General features: G+C 37.2%; 1 long non-coding RNA gene across 1 annotated transcript; it reads right to left on the bottom strand.

The window, feature by feature from the left end:
- Nucleotides 1-5,808: 5,808 nt before the first annotated feature.
- LOC148057384 (uncharacterized) lies at nt 5,809-13,079 on the bottom strand. The gene is made up of 3 exons (XR_015702130.1): nt 12,962-13,079; nt 7,275-7,385; nt 5,809-5,942 (listed from the first exon to the last, which is right to left on the bottom strand). It is a non-coding gene; the product is annotated as an uncharacterized LOC148057384 (long non-coding RNA).
- Nucleotides 13,080-13,352: the final 273 nt, after the last annotated feature.

The following is a 13,352-nucleotide window of genomic DNA, read 5'->3' on the forward strand; positions in this document are numbered from 1 at the left end:
AGCTCAATTTTAGGTTTCTAGCCATTTTAAACACGGAACTGCTTCTGTGGTCTCTCTTATGGTGTCAGGGAGACAAATTCTAGATTTTAAACCTTTGTCCTGTACCACTACAGGATCAACATCTAGGAATTTCCATAGAGATAATTTTGACTATATGGACACAGAACTGATGCATTAGTTTTTGCTTTCCAGAATTAGTCAGAGGAGAAAACTGTTTGATTTAGGACATTTTATAATAATCTGCATGAAAAAGGGGTTTTTTTCAACAAGTATTTTTAATTGTTTTCTGTTAGCTGAAAGAAAATCAAACAACACAGTAATGCACACAACCATGAAACTAATCAGTACAGAATTTCCATTTTAAAGGTCAACCCATTTGCTTTACTTCACTTACCATTTTATAAATGGAGAAGGAATTTAATAGAGAAAGAATAATGGAATTAGAACAGAAGAAATTAAGAGTCAAAGTCCATATGCCTAAAATAGTTTTTTGGCATACTGGTTTATATCTGTATTAACAATACTTCCATTCTAAAATACACCAGTTTAAAGAAGGCAGCTTGATTGCAAATAAAATTAATCTAAAACAATAGGCTTTCACAAAACAACAGTAAAAGATAGTCTAACTGACTTTTTTCTCTTTAATGATTTATAAATAGGGCAGAGAAATTTTATTTCAAACATATATACTGATTTGGTAATTTCATTTAACTTTCAGTACTCAATTTTCACTAAAACCAAGAAGAATTTCCTATCCAAAAGTTCTGTCTAATTTTCTATCCAAATAGAAAGACATGAAACAATTCTTGGTAAAATTTTTATCAAAACCCCCCACAGAAATTGAAGGACACTGATGAATCATTCCTCTGAAGAATCAGAATTCAACTAGTGTGCTATATTTATCAGAAAGGAAATTGAATTTTCTTTTAAAGAGGCATTTTTTCCATTCACGTTTCACCTTTTTTCTAGCTCTCCCTCTATTTTATTATTTTGTTTGGGTGATTCAGCTCACTAGCAATGAAGATGACAGTTTTCATTGATTTTAAGGCCAGCTGAGAGAATGTAGTTAATCTTCTCCAAATTCCTGGTTCACAGAAGTTCCATCATTTGTGTTCATTAATTAATGCTTGGAGCTGAAGTTAAGCACACCTTCCAGAAAAGCTCCTCACATTGATTTTAGAACTACTGTTTGTGCAGTATCTATCACAGGCCTTGGTTACAAGTCCGAGTAAATAACATCTATCCCATTCAAATTGGCACATTAGTTCGATGTCAGCATTATGGCACAAATTTCTATATCATTATGTTTAAGTTCATTTTCAGATATTTCGTATTATTACTCTTTGTTTTCTAGACAGAATTATCCTTTATCTGATTTGCAGCACTTACAGATTGATTATATTACTCCTTAATCTTCCATTTGATAAACTAAATTGATTGAGATCTTTGAATCTCTACCTGTAAGGTATAGTTTCCATCTCTTTAATGATGCCTGGGCTCTTTTCCAAACCTAGTTTAGTTTCTCAAGATCCTTCTTGAAATATGGACACCCAAATGACAAAACATGTTTTAGTAATGTTCACATCAGTAGCATAATAGTTACATCCTGAAGGACAACATTACTCCAAGTTTCTCCTTGGAATTACAATTAGCTGTCACCATGATCATAATACCTTATTTAGAGTCATTGCTCCCTGGGGTAGAGTCTCCTGTCGTATACCATTGCTTGCACCTTGGCTTTGGATGTAAAACCATCTGTCCCCTATTGAAGCACATAGTGGTTTACCGTATCTATGAATCAAGTTACTTGTATTGCTTTGTATTAGTGATCTGTCCTTATCATGATTTCCCCCTCCTTTGCTAATCACTTTTTGTGTTTTCTTTCATGTCATTAACAAAAACATTAAATGGCATAGTTCAAAAGTTGATTTAGAGAGGCAATGTCATAAGTGGTTCAGAAAGTTCATTTTTTTCAACTTGTTTTTAAATTCTTAGTTGCAAGCGAACTGCTTATTGAGAAGTACAAATCTTCCTCACCCTTTCTAGTTTCACAGTTACTCAGGCTGACTGTGGACTGATAAAATTAGACTTAAATTGGTCCAGTGTATATTGTGTAATTCACCCTTTGGTTTAAAGTTTCTTCTCCTACTTGATGGTATTGTTCCATACATCACTTTAAGTTTAATTATATATTTAACTATTAACACCTGTTAAATCTTAGAGACTATTTTAAAAGGCAACTATAGATACCATGCCAATGTTCAAATGAAGCAGTAATACATAATCTCTTTCTATTTTAAAACATTATGTTATTACAAACACACATGTGATTAGATTACTCACTTTTAAAAAACTAATCAAAGCTATTTGTGTATTTAAAGCTAAGTATGTACTTAATTACTCACTGGTTTCCCTTTTAAAATATCGCATAGTTCTGACTGTTTCTGCTTCTCTAAAGGTACCATAAGAATCTAATTCACACACAGCACTGGCTGGTACCCGTGAGAGATGCCCAGGCTTGAGAGCCCCCTGCAGAAACAGTCACGTACCCTTTGGATACTCCTTTCTCAGAACTGCAGATCCTCTTTCACTAACTCCTGCCACCTCTGATGCCAGTTGGTGCTGCTGGCTCTGGTGAAGGCAGCAGCAGGAGCAGCTGCAGCAACAGGGGCAAGGATGCTTGCCTTAAATCTGTACCTGAACTTAAATGCTTGATTTTTGTCATTACTGTGGGGTAGATACACATTTGTCTTGTATACCTGAATTGTTTGCATGTGTCTTTCCATAGAGAACTGTTTCTGAATTCTGGCAATAGGGAAAATAGTGAAAAGTAGAGGGAATTAATTGAAAATAGTCTAATGAATATGTTTTCCAGATAAAAATTTGAGATGTTTTCTGATGAGAACCCAGATAAATGTGGTTAAAAGCCATGTTTCAGCTAGTATCCACCTTCTGTGGAAAGTGTGCTGCCCAGTCCATTGTTAAAATGGCTTAACAAAACTGGCAGCTGACTTAAATCAGTATTACCTCTGGAATGGGGTAGGTGAGTTCTAATGACAAGCAATAGTTTCCATGGGCTTCCTTTGGAGATCACAGAGAATTGCACTGCCAGTGGTCCTTCAAATTCACTGAAGTTTCCCTTGCTATTTTCAATTTTATATACAATCAATCTTAGTATAGTTTGGATCCCTAATACTTAAGGTTAGGAGTTTTCCAGCCAGGATTTTGGTTCTGCCCATTACAGTTTTAAGCTAGATCCTGAAAACATCACACTACCTACAATTTCAAACATTTTTGTCCATTCATGCCGGACTAATTTACAGGATCTAAGCACAAGCTGCTAGGATTTCTCCCAAATGGTTCCACTGTTTTTCAAAAGGAACCTGAAATCTAGGATCACATTTGGGATTTCTTCTGTGGGGAACAAAACCTTGGGACATCAGTGCTGATAATCCCATGAAAGTGGTTAGGAACTGTGCAGGTTCTCTAACTGCTATTGGACAATAATCTTATTTTTTTGTACCTGACCAGAGACAATTACAAATTCATTCAGATTGCATGAGTAGAGATAGTAGGGTATTTTTTTCTCTTTTGTATGCCAGTACTGTCAGATATTACTTAAAAATTCAACCATGCAGCTGACTCAAATTCTGTTCAAGTTCCTTATCCAAATTGCTATGGCTGTTTTCTTAAAAGTGCATCTCCCGAACATTGTAAATATCAAGCATTGTTTATTGGGCTACAATTCCTTTTCTAGTTTGAACACTTTTCTAATGGGAAAATTAGCTATAATATGAGCTTTTGCTCAAGAGTGAAATTAAAGACATTATCAAATTTTCTGAAACAAAATATCTACAGAAAAGCTGAGTACTATCTTAGCCTCTTGTTAGAGATGAAAGACATACCTGGCAACGTGCATTCTTTCTATTTTCCAGCAAAGGAAATGTGCTTAAATTCATCTTCAATTTTCTTCATATTATCTGAGACACTTCTGATAAATGTTAGGGTCAGGAAAAGAATTAGGGTTCACCTGTAAAATAGCTTTGAGGCTTGGAATGGCCATCCCTTAATCTCCACAGTGATCTATTCCTCTTCCTTATTCCTAGTAATACTTGCCATTTACAAGCCACATCATTCTTTCTTCTTCTTAAATGTGGTATTACAGAGTTCTGGCTAAGATTAGATGCTCTGAATGACTAAGCAGATTAGTGGAGACTCTCACTGTACAAAGTTAAGTGATGTTGTATTTGTTTGGGAAATTAGTCTTAGAACCAGTACCTGAGAACTGAAAACCCTTGAGTTACAGGTACCTTCAAAGCGAAGTGATGTATTAAAAGGTAAAAAAAATAGGCAAAAAAAAAATGTGAAAAATGGAAGCCCGTGAACACATTTGTCTTGGGACGCATGTTTTAGGAAGGGTAGAGTGAAATGTTAAAATTTCACTGTGCTAAGCTTAATCAGCTAATTAGAAAAAAAGATAACTTTATTAGCAGATTTTAAATTATTGATAAAATATACAAATTCAAAGTAATAAGACATATTAAAGATGTGATATTATGGCCAGCTTTGTAATACCTTTTAAAATACCTTTTAAAATGTATTTTTTTTATATTGAATAAAACAAAAATGTCGTCTCTGTAGAGTCCAAGTCGTAGCACCATAAAAGAGCACAAGTATCTTCCCTGTAGGGTAAATCCTGTAGTCATTAACATTTCTAGTGACTCATGCAGTGTATTTTCTAAACAGGAAAAAAGCTGGGAAGCTAGGGCAAAGACAGAAATACTACCACTTGAAGCTCTATTGCTTCCATTAATTTTCATGCAGACTTGTGGTTGTTCACTGCATCTCAGGCAAAACATTTCACAAAAAAATCCCTTCTCTTTCATCCCAATTTAGAAAAGCCCTGACTAGGTGGTAATTCTGGAAAACTTTTTTAAGCCGGAAGCCATGCAAATCATGGTGTAGCCCATCAACTGCCAAAATCCTCAAGCCATGTGGTTCCCCTAGATAAGGGCAGCTTGTGACAAAGTTTTGTGTAAAGATGACAGCACGCATCTTCCTGGTACTTTATAACAAGAACTTCAGAAGACAATCCCACACTAGTGGAGGCTGAAAACCCCAGAAAAGAACAGTTTCATGACAATGCTCACTTACATGAGCAACAGAGGACAGGCAAGTCAAAGGAGATGACAGAACTGATGATTTGTGCATTCCTCTATGTAGAAGGAAAGAAATTCCAGTGATGTGAAGGAGAGGTGTAAAAGCTAAGGGTATCCAGAGTGGGTTTAGGAGAGAGGTATTTGAAGTAACAACTGTCAATAACCTCTTGGAATTTAGGGCCATGTGTCAATAGGTGGAAACAGGAGTAGGTTTAGAAAAGGATACATAGATTAAATTACACAATCTAGGCTGATGGAAAGAGTTCAGGAGGCAACAAGAGAAGAAATGGAGGCAGAAGTGAAGAAGGTTCACAGCCAACAGGAGATTGGGCTAAAAGCATGAACATAGAAATTAAAGGCTCGGAAATAAGTATTTTCTCAGTATTACCTTTTCTACTTAAGCTATTCTTGTAAGTGGATGCTATGCAATAGTCAGTGAAGCCCTAGTCAGTGAAGCCCTCTGGGTTAACACCTCCATTATGAAAGTGTTTTACACTTTGACCCAACAAACTGTGTTACCCGAATACTTTATATGCCCTTTTAAAGCTCGTAAATATTTGGAAGAGGCTTGCACCTGACTGGAGTGAACATAAAGTTGGTTTAAGTGTAGATGGGTTTTGGTAATATTTAGCTGAATACAAGGGGTAGGTGCAGATTGGTAGATTAGAAATACAAGCCCAGCTGATCAAGTGTCTCTTGTATCCTTGAAAGCCTAAAAACTCACCAACAATAGGTGAGTGGGAAATGCAGAAGTGGTTGTCTTGGCGCATACAAAATATTGACCTGTTGATTAACAAAAAAGAGAATTTTAGCTGAAAAAAAAGACTAAAAATCAATTTATATTTTGTTAAATACATATGGGTAACTGACAATAGCATCTACAAAGCCTTGAAGAAATAAAAATAGTAAGAACATTTTATAGTTGTAAAGCCTAATAAAGAACCTCCTGACTAGCAAAGGCAAGGGCAAGACGACCTTCAATTTGACATATGGAAACAAAGGTGTTAACATGCTTAATTAGTTCATTTCAGCAGATTTTATTCTGAGTCATTCTAATTAAAATGGTGAAAGGGAAGCTGAAGATGAGTTTCTCGAAAAACATTGCTACTTCAGGAAAACTATTTCTTTTAAAAATATGCATAAGGAAATAGTTTGATTTTTTTTTTTTTTGTAAAAAGTTCTTCCTAAGCTAATGTTGTTGTATATTGAATTTTGTCTAGTTACATTAAATTGTGGAACAGTCTTTGTGTGCTGTAAGTAAAAATCACCATGTAAATGTGTTAGCTACCTTAGTGAAACCCAGAAATGGCACCGCTATTTTAAACAAAAAGCTCCCTAAGGTATCACACATCTAAGAATAGAACTACCTATGATGACCATTGATACATCCTATTTTCAGTTCACCATGAATGACCACAGTAGAATGATTGTACTCAACAATATTAAAAAGTCCAACTCCGAAGTAAGGCTTAAAGCAGCCTCTAATTTTATGGTGCAAACCGACACTGAAAACATTAGAAAACTACAATATGGAAAATTCCAATATTTGGCAAACCAAAAAAGCTTGATTGACACAGTGAAGCTAACATGCAGATGAAAAATTAAAAAAAAAATCTGATATTAATTTTTGATACAGATTGAGAATTAATGCAATATGACATAAAACCTAGACAAAGGTACAAAATATCATTCTGTAGCTTGCCAGACATAAAAGTGCCTTCACTTAGGCTCATGCTTATTTTAAGCATTTTTTAACAACAATCATTGTAGAAAAAGGTATTAGAAATGCCTTACTTCTGGACATGAAGAAATACTGCTTTGTAGAGAATTACTGTTTCTCTGACTTGGCTAAGCATTATCATTAGTTTTGCACCCATACTTTTCTTCTAAATTAGTTTTATTTTGGTATTCTTGCTATCTTATTGGGGTTGGAAATTCTACAGAGTAACCTTGTTGCTGTTGCACTCAGTTTTTGAACAAGGGTGATTTAATTTTATCTCCAGGTGTCTTTAATCCTCTTTTTTTTTTTTTTTTGTGGGTGTGGTTACTTTATTCTTAGACTTTGAAATAATGTTTTTAATCTTTTGGAGAAGTCAGCCCTGTGATATATCTTACCTCTCTCTGTTTGCATGACCCAAATCCTTCATAATACTCTGTTTTCATCAGGGTATGTTAAACTTTCTATTACAAGAAACTGGGATCTTCAACACGCTTGATCATATTAACCTGAGAAATTGAAACAGATGGAAAACAAGTTTAATGTGTGTGAACTGTAGTTCAATCATCTTTGTTAGGATTTATGAGTTAAACATGGCAACTTTATTCAACTCTTGTGGATTAAAGACAAACCCAAATCTTTGTTGGCTTCTGTATCTTGAGAGGCTCTTCTATTAAAGACTACGTATATTTGTGTGAGCTATTAAACGACAAAGAAACACTTCATATTCAGCTAAGCTTTTTCTAGAGACAGCAGCTTTGTATTGCCACCCAGTAAATGTCACACTTTGCTATTTCCTACTTCTAGTCATTAACAGTAATCCTAAAGATGAACGCAAAACTAGTTGAAAGTGAATTGGAGTATGTTAATAACTCATAACTATTTTTCACTGAAGGGAAGGTTTAGAAAAGACTCTCCTTCCTCATTTGCTTAGAGGAAATGATGTATGGAAAAGGGAAATTGTGCAATTACTCTTCTCAGAAGTCTGTTAAAGCCACCAAATATTCTTGAAGTTTTATCTATACTTCACAAGTGTCATTGCTTATTTAAAAAATTAAATAAAAACAGATCAGTGACTGTGCGATGGTGTGGCTTTATCACCTATGAATGATGGTACCAGTGGTAGCTCTTCCCTTTTAAACAAGATGTGATAGTCATTAAAAACACACTTTGGTGTTGTTCTTCATGGGACCAATTTCCCTGTGTCTAAAACTTTAAAATTCCACAAAGCTATGAGAGGAGGTTGTCCTAACTAAAGCGTAAGCTTGACTCACCATGGATGACAGAAATAAGTGTAATGAAAGCAATTTCAGTGTCTGCTAAGGTGTTAGGCTAAAAGCTTAATTATGACAGGTGCTAAGCCACAGATATAACGAAGGTATCTGTGTTTATTGATTTTTATTTCAAGTAGCAGGTTGTCAGCAAGTGATCACTGTGGAAACTTTGCAGGGTATTAATCACAAGTAAGCTACTACTTCAGCCCTTAGGCTGCTACGAGTCTTCTGTGCTATTTCTCCTTAGGTGTAGTGGTGAATAGATCCACATCCTCTTCCACCAGTTAAATCTCATCATTCCTGAAAGCAGTCACAGACCCAGAATAATGAAGAAAACCCTGAGAGGGGTCTTTTGCACAGGTAGGAAATCTCCAAACATGGCAGGCAGTCGTGAGCTACAGGATGTGGTCTGGAACTGCAGCCTGAGGTAGGAATACTGCTTTGCTTCACTCTACAGCTCCAAAGTACCCAGGGATTTACTTACAGAGAAATACACTAGGGTGCATAATTACTTGTAATATTTTCATGGAAAACTGTTCTTGCAACAGTCCAAGTTCCTCTCGTTCAATGGTTACATGATGTTTTCTGCTTCTATTTTCTAAGAAATATTTTTCTTAGTATTGCAATTGTAAAAAACAGCTGAAATACATGACTACAGTGCATTTGGGTGGCCTTAAAAAAACTCATTTTGAAGCAAAAAAAATTTAAAACACCATTTAAATTTTCATATTTGGGAGCTTAATTTTTCACTTTTGAATACCTGGATGTGGCCAGCACACATCCCAGAACTGGGCTGGGCTTCTGGAAGGGCAGAGTACAAATGCCTTTGGTCAGCTGGCTTTCTTGGCATAGAAATGCTAATGGATTTACTGTGGTTCACAGAAAGCCAGAAAGGAAGGGTCCAGTCATCCTTGTCTGGAAAGACATTCTGTTTCATCCTGGTGGATGATATTTCAGCCTTAATTATCTTTGCCACTTCTGGGGGGGGACAGAGGCCATCAATCCTTAGGAAACTTTCTGCACTAATTCATCAGAGCATGTGACCATTCCCACTTCTACCTCAAATGCTTCAGGTGTGCTTTTTCTGCCAAGATTTCTCAAACATTGTAGGACACATATTCAAATGAAAAAAAAAATCCCATAGTACAATACCCTGTTGTCCACACAGGTTCTTTTTTCCCCTGGAAAGCGGATGAAAGAGACCATGAGACACATGTGACATCTTACTGTGTAGCTTAATGCGCTACTGGCAGCTGCTTGGATGCTACGGTGATAAGGGTGGCAAAAGAGCCTATATAGAAGAGATTAACCAGGGATTTGGGAGAAAGGAAGCCAAGTGGCAATCAAACTGGCTGAAGAAAATACAGGGAGCCCAGAAGGGATTGTATAAGAAGCACCGGCCTCTTAAAATGCTCTGAGTATATGTTTATCTCCCCTTAACTACTTTCCATAAGTCAGACAGCACTGGTAGCTGCAAATTCAAGCACCCTCAGAATCCTTGGATATCAGCTTGGCCCTGTGATCCAGCAGCAGTAATTATCTATCATTGTACAAGGGCACCTGAAAGCTGCTTTTGTATAGCTAGAACACTTTATACTATAACAGAAAAGCAAAATTGTATCTACTACTTGAAATTGCTGGGTGAGATTTTTTATGACTACCTCTGAGATATAATAGTTCTTTCCTCCTCTCCTCCCAGTCCCCTTTCTTCCTTTTCTTTTCTGGCAGATAGACCCAAAAATAATCAGGAATCTTGATTGCAATCTGTAGGATATTGTCTTCAATGATACATAAACACTAAAGAAAAAGAGGACATTTATTGACAGCTGTAATACTGTGCAGAACTTTAATAAGATAAAGTCAAGTAATTACCCTTTAGCTTCTATTTAATTACATGAGAAAGTTAGTACTAAATGCTGCATCTTAAGAACAGTAAGTTAGGATTTCCTTGTTTATAGCCTGAAAATTTTCTCTGGGTATTGTCCGTTTTATGAAAGTCAGAAAAGAATCACAAAAATAAATAAATGGAGTAGCAAGATTTTTAAAAGAAAGAGACAGTAATTTAGAGTACAACAATATATGACCAGCTGAACCTTGGTCTCAAATCAGCTTGTAAGTAATGGTTAGTTCATATTTTACTAAAATTTTTCATCCAGTGATCTTTATTTTGGGGCTATTGTGGCTTATAGAAGACTAACTTTAATCCAGCTACAAATGGACCCCATTGTCTCTACTGACACTGAGCATAGCTAAAAAGCAGACGCACCCTTACTGTCTTATGTTGCAGGTTGCAATATGGGACTGCTTTTGCAAAAAGCAATCAGAGAACCAAGACATACTATGTCTACTGCAGTTTTAATCTTAAATATGGATCTAGATACATATAAAAATTTCTGGAAGACAAACATTTTTTATTAATAATTTAGCACAGAACTCTATTCAATCAGAAGTTAAAAAAAAAATAATGAAATCTCCCATGGAGACGATACTGTTCATAGATTTCTAATGAAATTTAGGAATCTAAGTCAGCAGACAATTCTAAGGTCTGACTTGTCAGTGAAGGTGCAATAATTAACTCCCCAATGTCTCTACCTCCTATAGTTGATAGGAATGGAAGAAAAGATGTCAAATCATCATAAACTTTTATAACAATAGATACGAGACACTGTCAGAACCTCAGCTAACTCCTCCCTCCCTAAAACAAAACCATAAACTGGAAATGCTAACTTACATGATGAATGTGCTCCTTGCTTTGGGAAAACAAAATGAAGAATCCTCAAAGGCTCATAAAAAAAGCAATAAAGGGCCTTTATAAAGATGGAAGGGCCTTCAAGAGGTTGTTTAGTTCATCCTCAATCCCTGAGAAAGGATCAGCCATCCCTAATTCAGGAATATCACAGATATTCAAACAATTCTATGATTCTGTGATTCTAATTCCCTCATTACCTGCTCTCACAAACTTTCAGTGATGGAGACCCTCCAGGCTTACTGGACAGTCTCTTTTACTGCCTCACTTAACAAGTGAAAAGTTTTCCTCACATTTAACATGGATCTTTCTTGCTGCAACGTAAACCTATTACATCTGGTCTCTACCCATTTTGGACATGAATAATATGAGTATTCCCTTTTCTTTGCAATGGCTTTTTCATATTGGAAGCCTGTTCATAGAATCATAGAATTGTTTAGGTTGGAAAAGACCCTTAAGATCACCAAGTCCAACCGTTAAGCTAGCACTGCCAAGTCCACCACTAAACCATGTCCTCGAGCACCGCATCTATACATCTTTTAAATACCTCCAGGGATGGAGACTCAACCACTTCCCTGGGCAGCTTGTTCCAGTGCCTGACTACTCTTTCAGTGAAGAAGTTTTTCCTGATATCCAACCTGAACTTCCCCTGGTGCAACTTGAGGCCATGTCCTCTTGTCCCATCACTTGTTACTTGGGAGAAGACACTGACCCCCACCTTGCTACAGCCTCCTTTCAGGTAGTTGTAGGGGGCAATAAGGTCTCCCCTCAGCCTCCTCTTCTCCAGACTGAACAACCCCAGCTCCCTCAGCCACTGCTTGTAAGACTTGTTCTCTAGACCCTTCACCAGCTTCGTTGCCCTTCTTTGGACACGCTCCAGCACCTTGATGTCCTTCTTGGAGTGAGGGGCCCAAAACTGAACACAGTACTTGAGGTGCGGCCTCACCAATGCCGAGTACAGGGGCACTATCACCTCCCTGGTCCTGCTGGTCACATTATTTCTGATACAAGCCAGGATGCCATTGGCTTTCTTGGCCACCTGAGCACACTGCTGGCTCATGTTCAGCTGGCTGTTGACCAACATCGCCAGGTCCTTTTCCGCCAGGCAGCTCTCCAACCTCTCTTCCCCAAGCCTGTAGCGTTGCATGGGGTTGTTGTGGCCCAAGTGCAGGACCCGGCACTGAGCCTTGTTGAGCCTCATACAGTTGGCCTTGGCCCATCGATCCAGCCTCTCCAGGTCCCTCTGTAGGGCCTTCCTGTCCTCCAGCAGATCAACACTCCCACCCAACCTGGTGTTGTCTGCAAACTTACTGAGGGTACAATCGATCCCCTCATCGAGATAGTTGTTAAAGATATTAAACAGAACTGGCCCCAATTCTGAGCCCTGGGGAACACCACTTGTTACCAGCTGCTAACTGGATTTAATTCCATTCACCACAACTCTTTGGCCCCAGGCATCCTGCCAGTTTTTTACCCAACACAGAGTATACTCATCCAAGCCATGAGTAGCCTGTTGCTACATCCCCTTCAGATTCTTCTTCCTTTTACTAAAACAGCCTCAGCTCTTTCTCTTTTCTCATAAATAATGCCTTCTAGATCTCTAGATCAACGATTGTTGCTTTTCTTAGTGCTCTCCAGTTGGTCTAAATCTTCCTGAGGTGCTTCTCGAAACATCAAATGGGGTGAGGTCTCAACAGTGAGAAATATTATTTAAGAATTATTCCACTGGTCTGGCAAACATATTCCAGTACAATGATCTTCTGTGTACCTGCATGTCGTTAAAAGGTTCATTTGGCCTGTGATCCACAGTAATTCCCATAGTTTCTTCTCAGAGCAACTACCTACTCAGTTGTTTTGCATCTGTTCTTGTGAACCTAATTACTCCTACCTCTTTCACTGAGTTTTTTTTTTTAATGTCAAAGATTTTTGTTCAAACCATCCGCAAATATCATTTTGAATTATAAAATGTGCTCTAACTTCCCAGATTTGGGTTGTTGGTAAATGTAATGCTTTTCATTTCATTCTCCACATCATTAGTAAAAACACTGAACATAAAAGACCTCACCTGTGACAAGTGTCTGCTGAACTTGACTAGAGGCTTCCTTCCAGTTTGACAGTGAACCCACTGGTATCTATTCTTCAGGTATTGTTATGTAATCAGTTCTTCACTGCAGATTGTATTTCTTCACCTTCCCTATGAGAATATCATAGGAGACTTTGTTAAGAGCCTTACTAGAGCTAAGATACAGAACAGAACACAGGGTCTGTTATAGAAGGAAATCAGATTGGTTTCATCTGACTTGCTAATATGAATTCAGTTGGATGCTACTCATCTCTTTCTTATCTTCTAGAAGCTCACAAATATTTGATAGCATTATTCTTTATAGTTGTTTTTTCATGGAATTGAAGTTTAGATGCCTGACCTATAATTTACTAGATCCTCTACTAAAAAAAAA

Source organism: Nipponia nippon, unplaced genomic scaffold (assembly GCF_047370975.1).
Source record: "Nipponia nippon isolate SJK-2023a ecotype South Korea unplaced genomic scaffold, ASM4737097v1 scaffold_1, whole genome shotgun sequence".
NCBI classification, from domain to species: domain Eukaryota; kingdom Metazoa; phylum Chordata; class Aves; order Pelecaniformes; family Threskiornithidae; genus Nipponia; species Nipponia nippon.